The 20,429-nt window shown below is 34.7% G+C and overlaps 1 pseudogene; it reads right to left on the bottom strand.

Moving 5' to 3' along the window:
- Positions 1-12,104: 12,104 nt before the first annotated feature.
- LOC125107738 (NADH dehydrogenase [ubiquinone] 1 alpha subcomplex subunit 5-like) lies at positions 12,105-12,443 on the bottom strand (annotated as a pseudogene).
- Positions 12,444-20,429: the final 7,986 nt, after the last annotated feature.

Here is a 20,429-nt window from a genome sequence, read left to right as displayed (position 1 = left end):
ATGCACTATTTCTTAGGTCATACATTATCCGATTTAATCTTTACTGCAAGTTAAGTATCTTTGTATCTGCTTTTCAGAGGAGAAAATTATAGCTCGAGAAATAAAATGTTACCCGTGATGCCATAGCTTGTAAGTGATGGGAAGGGATTCAAAGCAAAGCACACCCACCCAAGTTCAGTCTGTAAGAAAAACGCAGTTTCAAATCTCTGTTATTTTCATGCTACTTAATTTCTGAGACTAGCAGGACCAACTCTTTTTTTTATGCATCCGAACTATTTATAAATAAGAGTCCAGCCATGTTTCATAGACTAAATGCTTTCTCTTTCAGATAGGTAATAAAAGAAGACAAATTTGTTTAAATCTGTTTTCTAAGAATCTTTTATAACTACCATGTACATGTTTACAATTGACCTTGGATATGACATTTAGCTGGATGTTTAATGTTAAGATTCATTAGGGGTAAAAAAAGTCTGAGTGAATTATACTTCATTTTAAAACCTATGCTGTATTTCCAACCCATTCTACAAATATTCTGAGATCTCCTTAGCTTTGGGCATGACTAACTGAATGATGTGAATATGTTGGATCTACTCAATTCTGGAACCAAACCCCTGAATACTTTTCTCAGAGCAGGTGTAATCTTTAGAGGTAGATTGGGATTATTCTAGTCCCTTAGAAATCCTTCCAGCCTTCATCATAGCTGGTTTCTTGAGTCTCTTGGTATTGCTAGGATGTATTAGCTAACTTCCTCCCTATCTTCCCCCCACTTTTGTTCCCAAATACTATCTTATCTCTTATGAACTGAACCAGAACTCAGGGGCTCCTTAATATAAACCATAGTTTTATGGGCCATTTATATTTCTAAATTGTTGTGATGAAGATGCCATAACAATTATTTATGAACTCATTTATTTGCCTCCAAAATATCATCAATACCATAAAAATCTTAATAAGTTATATTAAGCTGACAAATCTAGATAATTTTATAGCATCTGAAAATAGTTTTTTATTAAATGTGAAATATATGTAGTCATCTAAAGCTTAATTATGGTGTCATGTGCAGATATTTTGATGATACCATGTTTTTTATGATTATTTCATGAAAGTCATGCTATCCTAGCTTATTGATTCTGAAGTGGTTTATTTAGGTAACTGTAAGAGTAGAGTGCTCTCGTCTTAATTGTGGCTATGTCATTAATATTTTTATGTATTACTCATTGCCCAGAAAACTTTGCAAAATTCCCACATTTACCTCCCTAAAGATACCCATGTCCTTCTGAAGTATAATATAGTAGGGATCGGAGGAGAGAGAAGTGTTGAGAATGACATCATGAAAATAAAACAAACAAACAAACAAACACAAAAATACAAAGACTTAATCTAGGAAGTTAAGTTTGTTCCATTGATGTAGCTGATGTGTAATAAATAAGCCCTAATAACTGACCTGTGGCAAACCCACGAGAATGCCACCCTCCCCATTATGACTGGGCTTTGATTTTTAGGCAAGACAGCAAGTCTTCAACATCCTGCTTCCATGGAATGGATGGCAAGATTCCATGACCTATAGAGTGTCATCCTGTCTGAACAGTTTTGCCAACATTATGTAGGGACCTCCATGAATAGTCTGTAAAGCTTGTTTCTTTCTTTCTTTTTTTTTTTTTAAAAGATTTTATTTATTTATTTGACAGACAGAGATCACAAGTAGGCAGAGAGGCAGGCAGAGAGAGAGAGAGGAGGAAGCAGGCCCCCTGATGAGCAGAGAGCCCGATTCAGGGCTCGATCCCAGAACTCTGGGATCATGACCTGAGCTGAAGGCAGAGGCTTTAACCCACTGAGCCACCCGGGCGCCCCTGTAAAGCTTGTTTCTAAAGGCAGTATTTAATACTTAGGAGTTTAAGAACATCTTCTTGTTTTCTTCTACAATATTTTTGTAGCCTTATTTTTTATTAATTTCTTGAACCATTTTCTAATTCTTTCTAATCCCAAATTCATAACTGATATGTATTAATCCACAGATTTTGCCTCCGGAAAGTAAATTTAATACAACTTGGATTCAAAACCATGATATTTCCATTAAAAAAGCTCACATTTCTAATGAGCTTTTGTAGAGCTAATAGTAGCTACTAGTAGAGCTAATAACCTAATGAAGCTGATAGTAGAATTGTATGCTATCTGGGAGCACGTAGAAAACACATAAGGCATATTATAAAAAAAATCCTTCTTGAAATAAACAAACAAATATACTTCCTGAAACTTCCTTTTCGTTTACAGAAAACTGTTAGTTGGTGCTGTTGGAACATTGCTGTAGTTCTGGCATAGCAAACTTGTATCTCAGTTGTTATTTTTTTTCTTTTCTTTCTTTCTTTTTTTAAGATTTTATTTATTTATTTGTCAGACAGATAGAGAGCGCAAGCAGGGGGAACAGCAGGCAGAGGGAAAAGCAGGTTTCCCGCTGAGCAGGGAGCCTGATGCAGGGCTCAATCCCAGGACCCTGGGGTCATGACCTGAGCAAAAGGCAGGCGCTTAATGGACTGAGCCTCCCAGGTGTCCCCACAGTTATTTTCACAGATAGCAATTCTTAAGAAGTATTAGATGGTACATATAAACATGGGCCTGCCTTATTTTCTTACCTGTTTAAGGGTGTTGATATTTGGTTAAAATAAGACATATTTGTAAATCTTCACAGAATCCAGATAATGGCATTTGGAATTATTTTATTTCTCTGTCTTTCCATCAATGCTGTCCATGCCCTCTGGGAGGTTATTCACAGTCATTTACTTCCCTGACCAGCACTAGTCCTAGAAATATGCCTTGTCTACATGAACAGTTCAAGAAATAGAAAAAATGTAACATGAAAAAAAGAATTTTCTTTCCTTAGGAGGGAAACAAAAGAAAAAAGTAGCTAAAAACCCCCTTTATTCATTATTATGTCTCCATTTTGTTGTTTTTAACTGATTGCAGCTTACTGCCCTGAGTCCTTTCGCTTAAAGGCCTTTCCAAGGTCAAGAAAGTGAGATCGCCCAGGCAACCAACCTTTAGAAAAGAGAAACTCAAAAGGCAATTTGCTAATAGAGCAGAAACTGGTGATGGTTACAGAAGGGAAAAGCAGAAAGTGAGTCATAGCCGACGATTCACTGGCTGGATAGGTAAAAATGAAGAGAAAATTAATTAGCAGTAAATCTAGCAGGAGATTGAGCTGGGTACTGGAGTAATTAGCCTTTTGCTCTAAATCCACTCTCCCTGCCTCACAGTGGCTGTGTTGCACTGCCTAGCTAATGAATTCTTCTGACCTCCTGCCAGATTTCTGTTTCATTCCCAACAGAATAAGGAGCACCTTGCTATATTTGTGGAGTTTCCAAGCCTCTTCAGTTTTCCTAAGCTGCTGTGATTTTGACCTATCTGGGCAAATAGACAAGGAAGACTGAGGTGCATATGTTAGTGTTAACAGCTAAGCCTTTGCAGGTTTACTCCAAAGAGGACTGCCCCTAATTGGAGGGCTCATGAGGAGTTAACCAATACCAGGAGAAAAATCACAAAAATATATGGTCTTATTTCCTTCCCTTTTTGGAATGATAATTTATGTTTGTTTTTAAAATTATTTTTAGTGGGGCGCCTGGGTGGCTCAGAGGGTTAAAGCCTCTGCCTTGGGCTCAGGTCATGATCCCAGGGTCCTGGGATCGAGCCCCGTATCGGGCTCTCTGGTCAGCAGAGAGCCTGCTTCCTCCTCTCTCTCTGCCTGCCTCTCTGCCTACTTGTGATCTCTTTCTGTCCAATAAATAAATAAAATCTTTAAAAAAAATAAAATTATTTTTAGTGTCCTAAAGGTACTGATTATATAATTTAACAAAACCTAGTGATTTTCTTTCAAGAATTCTATGATTTAATTTGAGATAAATAGACAATCTGAGGTGTTCATAGGAAAATAGCACTCTATCTGTATTGGACAAAGGAAGAAGAAGAAGAAAAAAACATGGTTCTAAGATCAACTGGTCATTTTTAGAACAAATTTCTTTATATTTATTGGGCATAGTTTATATTCAGAAATGATAATTTTAGTAATGCATCTAGTTAGAAAAAAACTGAAGCCCTTCTGTCGATGTTCCTAAAAAGAGTGTTTCATTGTGATTATGTTTTTTCAACAGTCACCTGTAAATCTTTCCAGTCATCTGAAAAAATATTACTGAAAAGTAAGATTTATCATAGATACAAAGCACAGCCATGTCTAATAAATTTGTTCAAAAATCTCTGACCCACTTATTCATTAAGAAATCATTAAAGTTTAACCATTTACAGAGGACAGGAAAAGTGGGTAACCCAAATCTAAAGCCGATTAGAGACACAGGGTCAAATTCCCTTATGCCAGACAGTTTTACCACTTTATTCCCCTGTTCTTTCTCCAGGAAGAATTTAGTAAAACACTTTGGCTTAAACAAACCTCTTTAGTTTGGTTTGTTCCAGAACTTGGGTTGGATACTATGAGTACATTTTCATCAGGAAAGTTGCAGGCAGAGGTAAGGGATGCAAAAGTGCTGGTTGCCATGCTGTAGGTAATTTTGTTTTGCATTTGACGTTCAGTGGATCCACAGACCACAATGATAACACTTACGGAGTCAAGTGTAACATCATCTAGTGTTGGCTCAGATCTCTCAGCTGTGTAGAAGACTAGAGAGCACCTCTTAGTCTTCTAGAACTCTGGTTGGGTCTGAATATCAATTAATTAATTAAAATCAATTAATTAAAATGGAATGTAGTCCACAGTGATTATATATTGGAGGAAAATTACAGAACTATTATATTACTGGGTAAAATCTGGAAGGTTTTTTTTTTAATAGAAATGGTCTTGTTTAAAGTTTACTATCATGTTGACAAAATAATTTGATTTATAAATATATTCTTATTTACTAGAAGATAGGCGAAAAAAATATACATGATCTTTCTATGGTATAAATCTAGGGTTGGCAAACTGCATTCTGCATTCTTTTTTTTTTTTTAAGATTATTTATTTATTTATTTGACAGAGAGATCACAAGTAGGCAGAGAGGCAGGCAGAGAGAGAGGAGGAAGCAGGCTCCCTGCTGAGCAGAGAGCCCGATGCAGGGCTCGATCCCAGGACCCTGAGATCATGACCTGAGCTGAAGGCAGCGGCTTAACCCACTGAGCCACCCAGGCGCCCCTACATTCTGCATTCTTAATATGGCCAACCAATAGTTTTTGTAAATAAAATTTTATTGGAACACAGCTCTACTCATTTATTACCATACCATCTATGGCAGCTTTTGTGTTGTAATGATAGAGTAGGTGTGGTGTGGCAGATTCCATATCACAAAGCCTAAAATATTTGCTATCTGGCCCTTTACAGAAGTTTCCTAACACCCGATTGTTAGTGATTTGATGGAGATAGGTTAGGAATATTAGATTCTCATAAAATATAAAATTCAGTGTTATTTATTAATTGAATCCAAATGTCTTTAAAATCTTAAACAGTGGAAGTAAGAATTATGACTTTCTGAAAATGAAAAAAAACACAGGTTGTACATTTTTTTTCAGAATTTGATCTTTTATGGACTTTTCTCCTCTGTGTATGCTAAAATCCTCTTTACTGCTTATTTTTATGACAGAATATCTTGTTGATAGTTTAAAGCCTTTGATGATGGGGATGATTTCAGTAGCATTCCATTTTTACTTTCATTTGGTTGCCAAATAAGCACAAAACTAGGCTTAGTTGATTAGAAGTAGATTCTGCAGCTTTTAACTATGGAATTCCCTGATGGTATGAAGTATCTTTTGGTATTCTGTGCCTAGAGATACACTCTTAAATGGCAAACTTTGTCATTTGCTATCACTAGATTTAAGAAGTTATTGCTGAATTAAGTCCATGAAATATTTGATGAGTACTTATAAAGTACCCGTCAAAGTCTTTCCTACCCTGTCAGGTTCCCCAGGTCAATAGTGTGTGGTGGCATCTGGCTGGTCATGCTTTATTCCTATTACCCTGGCATAGTATCATGTGGATAGCACAGTACTCTCAAACCTGAATGCCCAAATTCCAGTGACCTTCTGGGTAGGCCTTGATCATATTTCTTAATCTCCTGTGCCTCCCTTTCCTTGTCTGTATATACCTCAAAGGGAGACCTGAATGTCAAGAACTTAGAACACTGTCTAATTGTGAAATGTTACTATCATTATCCTTTTACTATAATGTCAGAAGCAGGTAAAGGTCTTTGCGAATTAGTAAAATAATTATTTAAAAGACACAAATTTTCATATTCTATAAGGATATAATTGATTCATCGGAATATTCTTAGATAAATTACTGGAATACAATATTTCTTCTTCTGATGCCAGAACATTTCTCTTTTGCTTGTTCTCTCTCTCTCTGATGTTTAGGAAATTTAAAAAGGTCACATTTGTAGTTTGGGTGTTATGTACACTGTCTTGGCCTAGGCAACACCTGCCACATTTTCCTCAAGTCCATGAAAAAGATTGATTCCCTGACAGAAACAAGAAGTCTAGCAAGTCAAAACATTGCCTCAATAGCTTGCTTAAGGTTATCTTGTTGTCAGACATGCATGTTTTTACCTGTATCCTCTCTCTGAAAATGTGAGGGATAATACATTTAACCATGGTTTTGGATAACATAAGTAAAATAGCAGCTCAGCCAAACAGATGAAAAGAACAGCTACTGCAGTATACAGTATAAGCCTTTTTTTTTTCTAAATGTTTTATCTTACCTGGTATAACACATAACATTTTTATTGTGAAAACAGAAAAGCGAGTGTCAAAAGGGCCAATGTATGGCACTTAGAGAGAAAGAAAAATGTCGAACATAACAAGTTCTCATGTCAGGGCCTGCACAGAGCCACCACACCTTTAAGCATCACTCAGAGGCTGGTTTCTCAATGGGTTTTATTTCCCCAAAGAATAGTTTTGATCTGCTAAATGTAAATTCTGCAAGAAGCATCAAAACCTTAAGGCTGCAGTATAACTTTAAATTGACCCAAAATTTAAATGTACAATGATGAAACTCCTAGCCAGGAAAATGAATAGTAGAATGAAAAACAGCTCAAGGATCAATTTTGAAGGAAATGCCAAAAAATGTTTTTAAAGATGTACTTCCTGCAGCTTTTGTCTTTCCTTTATATTACAGAGAATTTCTTTTCTCACAGTGGGATTTTAAATTAATTTATAATTATACACACTTGCAGGGGATGAGAGAGAAATGACCTAATTATAGACCAAATGGATACCCTCTGGCTATCTTGCAATTAGAGCTACTGGGGTAATAGATGGTGCTTTATTCCGCCTTGAGTGGACTCAGTGGTTAACCTGGCAGTGCATGTTGGAAGTGATTCACATAGTTCACAGCAAAATGTCAAAATCTGTGCAGATTATTTGGAAGAAAAAATAAACAGATAAAACTAAACCTGAAAAGTGATCGTGAAACTGAAACTTCCCCTGCCCTGAACAGATAGAAGTACAAACTCTGACCATCAAGGGAGAAAAAATAAGCAAAGGGTTTTAATGCTGTCTCTGTATCTAACTAGATTCTAATTAGTTACAATTATGTTGCTGGGGAATAACAGCTACAGTGACACTGAAGAAGAAAATGCCCAGTTCTAACATAATTCCCACCATTTCTTTAGATTTCTCTTTTTTGCTGAGATTTAGTTAGAAACGGTAGAGGAAGCAAAAGGTCTTAACAGGTATCTAACAGGGTCACTGAAGCAGCAAATTCCTTTTTAGTAATTCTTTGGCCTTCTTACTTTTCTCTCTGTACACTCTACAGCAAAGGGAATAATTGCTTTTATAATGTGTACTCAATTCTTTTCCCTTCTTCCAGCCAAGAGGGCATCTCTCTGCCTGTTCTTTCTGTACCAACCCCAAACAGGATACTTAACCTGCAATTTGAAAAGAGCCATGTTCTTTGTCTAGTTAACAAAAATATTCTGCCTATGGAGTTCCTAAAACCCATATGAAACACATAGTAAATGATATAAATGACATGTTATTGAGAAGGAGAAAAAGAGCCAATAATGTACTATTCATAGGTCGGGAGAAAATCAGCAGAACAGAGTATTGTCATGTGTGTACAATGGCTACACTGAGTATATCAACGAGGTGAGGAGATTATGACCCAGTTTATGTGTACTGAGGGGGATGGTGATGGTGTGTGACTGCTGACTGTCGAGACAATTCTTGCATTTCAAATGATTAATTATTTGGTACCCTTTTCTGTTTTCTTACATATAAAATGGGATTATCTAAAGCTGTGGGATAGTAAATACTTAAGGTATAAATATTTTATAGCATCATCGATACATTAATGTAGTTTTGTTAAACAAAACTATGTAACATTCTTTTAATGAAATTACACATATTTTAGTGAGCCATTGGTTAAAATATAGTTTGTCTAGATTTTCTAGCTATAATTCATGCAGTACTGTTTTTTTTTTTTTTTTTGGATAACAAAAAAAATTTCGAATATTTACCCAAATCTTGTAAAGTGAAATCATGAGATGTTCTGTTCTCAGATCTCTGTTTAAAGGATATATTCTAAATAGAAGAATCATTCAAGCAAATCAGAAACATAGTTACTTACTACAGGGAATGGAAGAAAATTGAGATTCAATGACAGTTTTAACTATATCAAAATGGAGTCACTTGAAAATATGTAAATAGGAGATGAAGAACATTTAAGAAATTAAATAACTCAATGGAAGCAATGAAGAGTAAGTTGGATATCTCACAAAACCAAATAGGTAAATAAGTAAACCAAGTAGGTAAATCTGATGGCTATACATCTATGCAACATTCACAATTATTTTTTATGTGCCAGATGTGTGGTGGAAAAGACAGAGAGTGGAGTTTAGGGTCTACAGGATGAGTTGGACCCAGACTCTTAGGAAAAAGATAGTGATGGAATTTTAAAAGAATAAACACAAATTTTGCTTCTATTTTCATGTTGCTAATACAAGTGCAAATATGCTTAAAGATGAAATAGCCAGTGGAATAAAAGTAGAAACAGAACTTCCAAACCAGACCTCTGTAATAAGGCTATCCAAAACCATTTCCCTACTCCATCACTTATGGAACTACTCACCTTGAGTGGTCTCTGAATATTTTTCATCACATTTTTCCTTTTCAAGATGGGTATATTAATGGTACCAACTTAATGTTGCATTAAATCTGCTAATATGTGTTGAAATTTGGGGACTATACCTATTTTATGGAAACCCTTTAATAAATGTTGGCTATCACAATTACAGTTATCATAAGGGGAAGTACAAGTTGGGCAATGGTGTTTGGCACATGGGTACTTAATAAATATTTTGAATGATCTAATGAATTAATATGGAAAAATATAAAAAAGTAAATAAAACTTTCTAATAAAGAAAAACATGAGAAGACTGAAATTAAAAACCAGAATTATTAAAATAAATGTAGGTAAAAATTACTCTATTGAAAAATTAGGACTTTATATTAATAGAAAGAAAGTTCATATATATTCTATCTCTAAGACATCACTCTTCAGGGGTGCCTGGGTGGCTCAGTGGGTTAAAGCCACTGCCTTCAGCCCAGGTCATGATCCCAGGGTCCTGGGATCGAGCCCCACATCGGGCTCTCTGCTCAGTGGGGAGCCTCCCTCCCCTTCTCTCTCTCTCTGCCTGCCTCTCTGCCTACTTGTGATCTCTGTCTGTCGAATAAATAAATAAAATCTTAAAAAAAAAAAGACATCACTCTTCAAACAAAAATGAAAGAACAATGTTGAAAATGTAGAACAGATCATGCTATACAAGGCAAATGAAAACCAACAGAAAGCAGGTGAGCAATACCAACATCAAAGAAAGAAGAATTCAGAGTAGACACATATTAAATGTGAGAAAAGAATGTTATTTTGAAATAGAAGATATGATTTAAAATGAATCTATGAACCTAAAGTATTATACCATATTGAAAGGAATAACTTGTATAAATATAAGGAGAAACTATAAGATCTCAAAGTAAGAAGGTATAATGTATTTGTCTTATACTTTACCAATTAAGTACCACAAAATGATTATTAAGTAGTAATTCTAATGGTTTAAAAAAAATCAATGCCCTCTTTTGATAAATATAAAAATCTCACACCATCTTTACATGTTATTTGAAATTTAAAAATAAATTGAATTATTAGTAAAATAAAGCTGATGGTAAATATAATTTTTTGAAAGCATATATACTGTATAATTTGATATAGTAAGCAGGAGTTTGTGGCCAAAGTTGAAAAACCACTGTGATACAGGATCTGAATAATATAGTTAATTAAACTAATTAAATGAACATACAGATAATCTACTTCACAAAGAAAACACATGTTATTTTAAAATATTTATGATGTATTTACAAAAATTGTTAATAAGGAAAACATGAATACATTCCCCAATACGTAGTTTGAAACATACACTATTTTATGGTAATTTTTGTAAGCCACAAAGCAACCTTACATGGACAAACCTAATCAGAATTGCACATCTGTGCATACCCATTGCAATAGAGCTGTAAATTTATTTTTCTTTGGAAAATAATTTTTGAACACCCTTTAAATGCATGTTTATTGGTTCAATGAAAGAACAAAAACCAACATTTCATGTCATTTAAAAATTCATAGCAATGAAAACAGTATATACTATAATCTTTAGCATTTGTTATCAGTCTCTATTGTCTGCATAATTCTAGGTCTCCATTTTGTTTATGCCAGCACATTCCTATCCTTTTTTTTTCTCTTGAATTGAAGTTTTTGGTAACAATTTGTTTGAATAAAGGATTTCACTATAAGTCAATCGGAGAAAGACAACTATCATATGATCTCCCTGATATGAGGGAGAGGAGATGCAACATGGGGGGTCGAGGGGGTAGGAGAAGAGTAAATGAAACAAGATGGGATTGGGAGGGAGACAAACCATAAGTGACTCTTAATCTCACAAAACAAACTGAGGGTTGATGGGGGGAGGGGGTTGGGAGAGGGGGTGGGGTTATGGATATCGGGGAGGGTATGTGCTATGGTGAGTGTTGTGAAGTGTGTAAACCTGGCGATTCGCAGACCTGTACCCCTGGGGATAAAAATATATGTTTATAAAGCTGTAAAAAAAAAAAAAAAGAAAGAAAGGATGAATCCCCAAGTTTTGTAGCAACATGGACGGGACTGGAAGAGATTATGCTGAGTGAAATAAGTCAAGGAGAGAGAGTCAATTATCATATGGTTTCACTTATTTGTGGAGCATAACAAATAGCATGGAGGACAAGGGGAGATGGAGAGGAGAAGGGAGTTGAGGGAAATTGGAAGGGGAGGTGAACCATGAGAGACTATGGACTCTGAAAAACGATCTGAGAATTTTGAAGGGGTGGGGGGTGGGAGGTTGGGGGCACAAGGTGGTGGGTATTGTAGAGGGCACGGATTGCATGGAGCACTGGGTGTGGTGCAAAAATAATGAATACTGTTATGCTGAAAAAAAATTTTAAAAAAAAATTAAAAAAAAAAGTAAATAAAGTGATTTATGCAAATTGCTAAAAAAAAAAAAAAAAAGAATCAACTCTAGAACCAAGAAAGAACAATTTGTTAATTTAAAAAGGAATAAAACAATAAATACAGGAAAAATTAATAGATTAAAATGGAGACTTTAATAAAATTATAGCTAAACTCCAGAGGTAGAAAATCTAATAAGAAAGCCAAATGAAAATTCATGTTCTGATATTAGGAATTAGACTACATAGGCATCATTAATAAAAAGCAAATATTAATTTAAATTTTGAGCTAATATATGTGTGTGTGTGTGTCTTATGTATGAAATATAAATCAGTAAAAGTTAAGCAATAAGAGTTAAAAAGAAAAAAGAAAAGAAGATTACACATAATAAATTTTACTTAGTCCAAGAATATAAGTCTCATTAAACATTGGCAAATGTAGTAATGTGATTCCTCATATTAGTGAGAAGACTGCATGACCATGTGACTAATTAAAAAACAAACATTAGCTATAATTCAGCAACCACTCTTTTTTTTTTTTAATATAACAGAACATTTAATTACATTAGTTTTCCATCAACACACTAGTCATTTAATGTTAACTACATTGTCCATTTCCATTGGTTGGCAGGAGGCTTTTCCACTAAAGGCTCCCATGGTTTCCACTGTATCATTTTTCTTGCCAGACCTAGTTCATTTCAGCCTGAAGAATCACCTAGGTAGCCTCCCTGAACTCGGTCTTCTAATTTCTTAATACCTGGTTCTGCTTTAACTATACTTAGCTTCTCATTTGTAACCTGTTCTGTATACTTTCTATATGCTGCATTTTTAGGAATTTGCTTAAGAACATCAAATCTTTGTGTACAATATACTTAGCCTTTTGTGTGGACTTTCACATAAGCCAATCCCACAAGGCCAGCGGTCTTCAGCAAACCCACCATGATAGCCATTCAGCATCCATTCTTACAAAATTTTTTAAAACACCAAATCCATGGTAACTAGGTATAGTTATGTAATAAGATGTTTTATCTGAACCAAGAGCAGATATCATGCTGAATGGAGGTATACTCAAGGATGTTCTGTTAATAACAAGAACAAAATACCAATGCCTGCTTTCACCTCTACAATGAACAGTGTTCTGAAAATTGTAGCAGGTATAAAAAGAGAATAAAAATAAATAAAAATTCATTCACTTTGGAATGAACCTACCGTTAGTTACTATTTTTTTTGATATTATAGAGAACATATGGTAATCAATTGCAAAATCATTTGAATTAATAAAAATTTAAATAGGTGTCCACTTATTTAGTAAATATACCAAAATATAATAGCTTTTCTGTATAGCAGTTAGAAAATATAATAGAAAAATAATCATTATATTCACAATAGCAAATAATCTATAAATTATTTAAGAATAAACTTAATAAAAGACATATAAGACAAATGTAATTATGAAACTACACTGACTATCATAGAATAAGAGCTGAATAAAAGAAGGTGCATGCTATTTTCCTGGATAGTAAGACAAAATAATTTAAATGTATAAATCTTCAAAAATTAATACTGAGATGTAATTCCAATTAAAAACTCTTGGTATAGTTTAATTTTTGATAAAATCATACTTAATCTTGAAGAATAAACATGAAAGAATATGGTTAGGAAATTTTTGAAAAAACGTAATAATTTGTCCTATCACATATTAAAACATATGATGAAGGTATAACAAATAAATAGCATTTTTCTAAAAGCAGGTTAGACTAGAAGCACTTAGGTGTTTCAGTCAGTTGAGGGTCTGACTCTTGGTTTGAGTGTCAGTCATGATTTCCTGGGTCATGAGATCAACCCCACCTTGGATTCTGCACTTAGTGAGTAGTCTGCTTGAAGATTCTCTCCCTCTGTCCCAACACTCTTCATGTGTATGCTCTCTCTCTTTCTCTCTCTCTCTCTAAAATAAATAAATAAATCTTAGAAAAATTATAGTAGACTAGAAACAGACCATAATCTTAAAATAAATTGAGACAAGTATAGATAAAAATCAGTATATGACCCCTCAAGCCATAGTATTATGGTATTAAAATACAATATTATAAGCTCATGATATTATAAGCTTATACAGTATTATGGCTCATCAAACCATTAAGTAAAAAGTGAACTATTTATTTAATGGTATGACAAAACAAGCTATACCATATTTTATAGACAACATTTCATTGTTATTGCATATGTCAACTGTAACTAAATTAAAAACTACCAAAAATCTATAAAATGTTTGATGCAAATTGCTGAATATATGAACAGTTATCCTGTGGGGTCAGGCCTTCCTATGCATGACCAACTGTAGAACCATAGGGAAATGTTCATAAATTGGCAAAAACCATAACAACAAAAGCCTTAAATAAAAACAGAAGGAGATAAAACAAAAATTTCAGAATTTTTCAGAAAATCACTATAAACGGTACTAGAAAGCAAACCACAAATCCAAAAAAAAAATTCTAGTGTCTATATGCAAATGCCCAATTCTGATATGTAAACATTTCTTTCAAGTTGGTAAGTAAAAAAGGAACATCTTAATGGAATATTGAGCAAAAAACACAGCATGAAAAAAAAAAACACAGCATGGAATTAAAATTAATGAATTAAAGTGGACAATAAATGAATAAATAGATGTTTGGATTCAATAGCAAGGAAAGAAATGCAAATAAAACAAAACCAAAATAGTATTTTCCATCTATCATATTTTTAAAGACTAAAATAATTACTAATAGTATAATCAGGATGTTGGAAAGTAGCCAAACTTCTGTTACAAGTTAATAAAACTTTTCTAAAGAGCTATTTAGGGCGCCTGGGTGGCTCAGTGGGTTAAGCCGCTGCCTTCGGCTCAGGTCATGATCTCAGGGTCCTGGGATCGAGGCCCGCGTCGGGCTCTCTGCTCAGCAGGGAGCCTGCTTCCCTCTCTCTCTCTCTCTGCCTGCCTCTCCGTCTACTTGTGATCTCTCTCTGTCAAATAAATAAATAAAATCTTTAAAAAAAAAAAATAAATAAAGAGCTATTTAAAAAAAGTATCATGTGCATACCCTTTAATCCAGCAATTCCATTTTTAGTAATTGCTTCTAAGGAAAAATACCCTCAAAATTCCAAGTGATAGTAGGATTATTATAGAGCTTAGATATATAATTTATATATGTATTAAGTAATCATAAATAATCTAAGTGTTGAATAATAGCAGCTTAGTAAATGAGTTATCTCAAAGTTATACAATGACCTATTACATAGTCATACTAATTGAATATGATAAAAATATATCAATGGAGAGAGATGAACAAGCACATTAGGGTGCCTAATATGGTCTCATTTTTATATGAAAATAGAAATCTCCCTTTCTCTCTGTATGTATATACATATGTATATATGTTATAGGCTGAACTGTGTCCCCTCAACATTCATAATTTGAAGTTCTAACCCCCAGAACCTCAGAATGTGAATACATTTGGGGATTGAAACTTAAAAGAGATTATTACATTAAAATGAGGTTATGAGGTTAATCCAATCTGACTGATATTCTTATAAGAAGAGGGAATTTGGACAAAGTAACACAGGGACACAGACATACACAGAAGAGGCCATGTGAGAACAGAGTGAGAAGGCAGCCATTTGCAAGCCAAAAGAGAGGCCTCAGAAAAAAACAGACCTGCCTACACCTTACTCTTGGGCTTCTAGTCTCCAGAACTTAGAGAAAAAAAATTTCTGTTGTTTAAGTCATTCAGTTATGATATTTTGTTAGGGTAGCCCTAGCAAATGAACGCTCTATGTTTGTGCATGTGCATGGGTCTATGTGTGTATGTGTATAAATATTACATATAAATTATAAGTGTATTACATATACTATATATGTGTGTGTGTATATATATATATATATATGTATTTATATAGACACAGACACTCATACACACGCACATATACATATATTTGGTAGGCTAGAATAATATATCCCACAATGTCGATAGTAGTTATTTCTAGACATTAATTATGATTTTGGGCTTATTTTTTCTAGATATTTATAATTAGTACTTGTTTTTATAAGAACAAAAATAAAGTCACTTTAATTCACAAAAAAAGAAGCTCAGTACTCAACTGATTCTTGTTTTGTATATCTAGTATAGTGCCTTATGCATAGAAAAGGCACAATATAAATTGTATTGATTAAAACAATTAAAGATTAAATTGTATGAATTGACAGGTTTTGTTAAATGACTCTCTAAAGCACAATAAACCTTCACGGAGATACAGTATCTACAGATTCTTTTTGTATTCAGGTCTATATTTTCATGGTGCTCTCTCTCCTACCCTACCCAGGAAGCAAATGCATAGGACTTATATTTGATTCTTAGCTATGTTTACTTCTATTTTTCTTTTAAGAAATTTCAGTTCCTTACTAGTTACAGATTCTATTTTTAGGCTTGATTGGCATCATTTAAATTTTTTTTCCTGACATTTGATTTGTGTGTGTGTGTGTGTGTGTGTGTGTGTGTGTGCTTTTTTTTTTTTTTTATTTTGTTTTTTTGTTTTCTCTGACACTGCATTTTGGTTAGGTTATGTATGAACTTGGTGCAACGGCTCCCTGACATTCACGTTTCTCTTCCTGTGGCCCACCATCTCCCTGTTTCCACCTCTGAAGCTACCATGGCATATTGACAAGTGAGAATGGATAGAGCCTCAGTGTCTGACATAGATAAAGCTATCAAAAAACACCCTGCAGGGGCAAGCCCCAGGTCCAAATAGGTCTTGTTAGATCTGTGTAGACACTTTAGAGTTCCTCTTTCTGAACATACATTTAATCATTGTACAGATGCAAGCCATTTTCCCTTTGCCCCTAAACTCTGGATCCTGAGATCACAAATCTGTACCTCCTGCGGGCATGTATCTTTTATTAATGGAAACATCAAAATTCCAGTGTAGCTTTGGCAACTCAGTTTGCAGAGAATTATTAAGCTATTTTGAGTGCTCCAGAAAAGTAGGATGCATATCTGGTATTAAAAAATGTCATACAGAGATGGAAATCTAATCAATCGTATTTCAGATGAAGGAATAAATATCCTTTGTGATTTATGTTATTTGTGAAACTAGTTAATAGAAGTAAATTAGGTTTTTGTGTGATAGAGACATTATCAATTAGTAGCTCCTGCATTTTCAGTACCTTATGTATAATAAAATAATAAAGTAAAATAAAATAAATCCTTGTCTTTAGACCTAGAATCTTAAGTGTCACCAGACAGAAATGTATTTCCTCCTTTTTTGGTTCAATCATTTAAAATTTCTCAAAGATACATAAGATAAATTAATGAAAGAAAGGTTGGTCATGGAAAGGGGGAAATCATAAGTTTCTGTGATGGTGGAAAACAGAAAGCATACAACTAATGTCATTTATCTATTAATAACCATCACTGAAATTTGTGGATTCAGGGTTGCTATAACAGGAAAATTGAAATTGAAAGACCTCCTGTTAGGAATGCGTATTGCTTCTCATAGCTAAGCTTCTCAGGGGTTTGAGTTCAGTACTTCATCAAGGGAAGGAAGCTTCTCATGTAATGTATGTGAATGCAGGAATCAGTGTTCTGAAATACATATTTCCCAAAGTACAATCTTAATTTAATTTTCTGCAGCCTTTCTGGGGGATGGTTTTGCTGAGGTTGCCATTTAGGTAGCTTCATGTTGCAGCATTTATGGGTTTGGGTTCAATGGTTTGCTTATGCAGATCCTGCTGCACTTGCCCCCATGTTGGCCAAAGTAAGAAAACACAGGTATTTCCAATTTTCTGTTCTGTAAGGAAGATAACAGAGATTGAAAACTAAACTACTTTTATAGAGAATCTGAGAGATATGAAATGGAATATTTCTATTTGAAGTATAAAGGGGTTTTCTAAATGGGAACAATATTGATGAAAAGGATTCTGTTAGAAATATCCTAGGAAAGCTATAGTTAAGAAATTTAAACTAGATCCTTTTATTAAGTCTAGTTAACATTAAGGCTTTAAAGGCAAAACTGTTGTAGAAGGTAACACTAAATGCTTATTATGTGCTAAGACTAATTACCTGAAATCACATCGTAATTTAATTAAATGATGGAACCAGGTTTAAACTTGTTTAGCCTGAATCCAGAGCCTTGTCAACTAACAAGTTGTATGATACTCTTTTATTATGAAATGGTGGGAGATAGAAAGCTACTCAAGGCAGTGAATCATGAAAATACTGCCTGACATACTAGAATCTTCTTTAGACCTCAGAGTGTCTTATAAAATTAAATTCTGGTCAAATATATAAATAGATATATAATTATCACAGTCCGGTGTTGATGGTGCAGGAATTAGTCAAGAGGAACAAATTTTTAAAAAATTTTAAAAGTTAACCATAATCCATCCCTTCTTTCCTTCCTTCTTTCCTTCTTTCTTTCCTTCCTTCCTTCCCTCCTTCCTTCCTTCCCCTATATTTGATATTTAGTCACTTGCTATACAAAATTGAATTTCCATTTCATCCAGTGTCTCCAATTTTCTTTTTAAAATTTATTAGACTTTACTTCTTAAAGATAGTATTAGGTTCACAAAAAATTGAGCAAAAAGTACATCAAGTTTCCACATCACCTCTCCCTATGTCCCAGTTCCCCCATATTTAACATCTTGCACCAGTGTTGGTACATTTGTTATTATCTGTGAGCCAATATTGATACATTATTATTAACAAAAGTACATTATTTCCCTTCCCCTTGATTGTGGACTGGATGTAGTGATTCAGTTCTAAAGAGTGGGTAGAATTAATTGTATGTGACTTCCAAGCTTGGATTATAAAAGGCATTATAGCTTCCTCCATGCTCATTCTCTTGCTCTAGGGGAATCCAACTGCCTATGTCACAAGGATACCATGTCAAGCAGACCTATGGAGAGATTAACATGGCAAGAAACTGAGACCTCCTGCCAATAGCCATGTGAGTGACCATCTTGGAAAGTAGACCCTCCAGCCCCAGTAAGCCCTCTGATGACTGCAGCCCTGGCCAACATCGTGATAGCAACCTTATGAAAAATGCTGTCAGGCCACTTAGCTAAGCTGTTCCCAAACTCACAGAACCTAAATAACGTAATAAATGTCCATTGTTACATAAGCTTTGGGTTGCAGCATAATTTGTCTCACTGTAATAGTTAACTGATACCCAAGGAGAGATGATTTGTCAAAAAGTTTCTCCCAACTCCTGAAGTATCATAGAAAAGAGGGAAAGGTTGGAAGGTCTAAAGCATATTGAAACATTGAAAGAAACGGAGCAATGGAAACAGAAACCTTAAGCTCAAACTGAAATCATGTCAAAAGAGCTTAAGAAATAGTAACATTGATATTCTAGGAAAAATACTGTCATTTTAGAGTATAATATTTTAAAAATTTAAGAATCGTTTTCCTTGCAAACACTTTTGGTATTTAGGTTACCTATTAAATCCATTCATCCATCCAATTTCTCAAGCCAGAAATCTGGAGCCTGGTAGATTCTGTTCTTCCACTGGCACTCTTTTGCTAACTGAAAACCAAGTGCTGTTATTTTCAAAACTTCATTAATTTTAAAAATCTGTCTGCTTTTTCCTTAATTCTGCCACTGCTTTATTTCCAGCACTCATTGCTTACTACTTACAACTCTGCAGTCACTTCCTGACTACAATGTATTCTTCATTCTATATCAAAGTAATCTTTCTAGAAAGCAAATATAATCTTATCACTCATCTATCCTGATGATTATCCTGATTAACTCAACATAGAGATTCCATGATTTGGCTTCAGACTACCTCTTAAATTTCTTTTCCTGAACTCACAGTCTCTCTCTCTCTCCTCTCTCTCTCTTTTTTAAAGATTTATTTATTTATTTCAGAGAGAGAGAAAGAGACCAAGAGAGAGTATGAGCCAGAGGGGCAGAGGGAGACAGACAGAAAGATCTAAGGCAGACCCTGAACTATATGCAGGGCTCAATCTCACTACCATGAGATCACAACATGAGCCAAAATCAAGAGTCAGATGCTTAACTGACTGTGCCACCCCTCAACTTCTCTCTTACTACAATGTTGTTTCATACCTCCCTGCCTCCCTATAGGTGCAAACCTGAGCTCCGCTATGACTTGTATGGGTATGTGGACTTATTCCTTCTTTCTCTAAGTCTCAGAACCCTCATCCATAAGGGAAGAGCAATCATAGGATATGATCAATAGAGTTGTTTTGATTATTATAATAAGTAAACGTTAATGTAAATTACTTGGGTGGGTGTCTTATGCATAATAAATGCCTATTACCTCCAAAAGTTCTTTCCTCTATCTCCATCATCCATCTTTCTTTTCTTTTCTTTTCTTTTTTTTAAGATTTATTTATTTGAGAGAAAGAAATCACAGATGGTGGGAGGCAAAGGGATAGGGAGAGAGAATCTCAAGAAGACTCTGTGTTGGGGCGCCTGGGTGGCTCAGAGGATTAAGCCTCTGCCTTCGACTCAGGTCATGGTCTTAGGGTCCTGGGATTGAGCCCTGCTTCTGGCTCTCTGCTCAGCAGGGAGACTGCTCCCCCCCTACCCCACCTGCCTCTCTGCCTACTTGTGATCTTCACCACCCACCGCTCTGCCTGCCTCTCTGCCTACTTGACACTTATTTTTGTCTGTCAAATAAAAAAAAAAAAAAAAAAAAAAGACTGTGCTGAGCTTGGACCTAGACGTGGGGCTTGAGATCATGACCCCAGCTGAAACCAAGAGTCCGACACTCAACCAACTCTGCCACCTATGCACTTAACATACCCCCTTCTTTGCCTAGCTGGCTCCTACTCTCTTTTCAGATTTAATGAAGATTATAACACCTTGGAAAGTTTCATTCAGCCATGTTGATTTTGATGCTTTCTTTTTGTGTTTCTATAGACCTATTG

Source organism: Lutra lutra, chromosome 8, assembly GCF_902655055.1.
Source record: "Lutra lutra chromosome 8, mLutLut1.2, whole genome shotgun sequence".
In the NCBI taxonomy this organism is placed as follows: domain Eukaryota; kingdom Metazoa; phylum Chordata; class Mammalia; order Carnivora; family Mustelidae; genus Lutra; species Lutra lutra.
This window is presented reverse-complemented; position numbering and strand designations above follow the sequence as displayed.